The 738-nt window shown below is 37.9% G+C and overlaps 1 pseudogene; it reads left to right on the top strand.

Annotated features, from left to right (window-relative positions):
- Positions 1-379: 379 nt before the first annotated feature.
- LOC145274605 (U2 spliceosomal RNA) lies at positions 380-513 on the top strand (annotated as a pseudogene).
- The last annotated feature ends 225 nt before the right edge of the window (positions 514-738 follow it).

The raw sequence follows: 738 nt of genomic DNA, 5'->3' as shown, positions 1-738 counted from the left end.
GCTTGGGAAACTGTGCACTGTTTTTGTTGGTTTTCAAGCTGCCTCTTCCCCCCCCCCACACACAGTTTAACAGTAGTAGGAGGTCAAGAGAAAGAGGGTGAGAGAGAGAGAAGAGTAAGTTGGTGAGAGAGAGAGAAAAGAGAAAGAGGGTGTTGGTTTTATATTTTTATTATCGTCTAATATTTTGAAAGCTGAATTTCTAATAAAATGTGCATCTATAGGAGATAATGCCTGGGAATGTGTTCCCCCCCCCCACAGTTTAACAGTGGTGTGACGTCAAGAGAAAGAGGGTGAGAGAGAGGGAAGAGTAAGTGGGTGAGAGAGAGAAAAAAAAGAAAGACGGTGTTGGTTTTGTGAAAAAAGTTGTTATTTACAATTGTTCGCATTCTTGGCCTTTTGGTCAAGATCAAAGTGTAGTATCTGTTCTTCAGATGCTGCACTTCTATTTCTTGTTCTCTTTCGGTGGAGGAGAAATCCTCCACGACTGAGACAATTTTTATTTTTGTACCTTTTCTCCACGTTAAAAAACGACCCTGGTGTCTAACTCTGTCCCGTGGGGAGGCATAGTAAATAGGTACAATTGTTCGCCATTAGTGGATGTTGACATCACGTCACGTGACATGACTAAGCGTTTTTTTTTTTTAGTATGAATAACATTTTTTGTTATAATTATAAAGTCTACACTTAATTTTATAGAAAATGATGTATATATAATAGAAAAAAAAAATTACTGGTTTT

This window comes from Euprymna scolopes, chromosome 4 (genome assembly GCF_053919585.1).
Source record: "Euprymna scolopes isolate OS-2025 chromosome 4, ASM5391958v1, whole genome shotgun sequence".
Classification (NCBI taxonomy): Eukaryota; Metazoa; Mollusca; class Cephalopoda; order Sepiida; family Sepiolidae; genus Euprymna; species Euprymna scolopes.
This window is presented reverse-complemented; position numbering and strand designations above follow the sequence as displayed.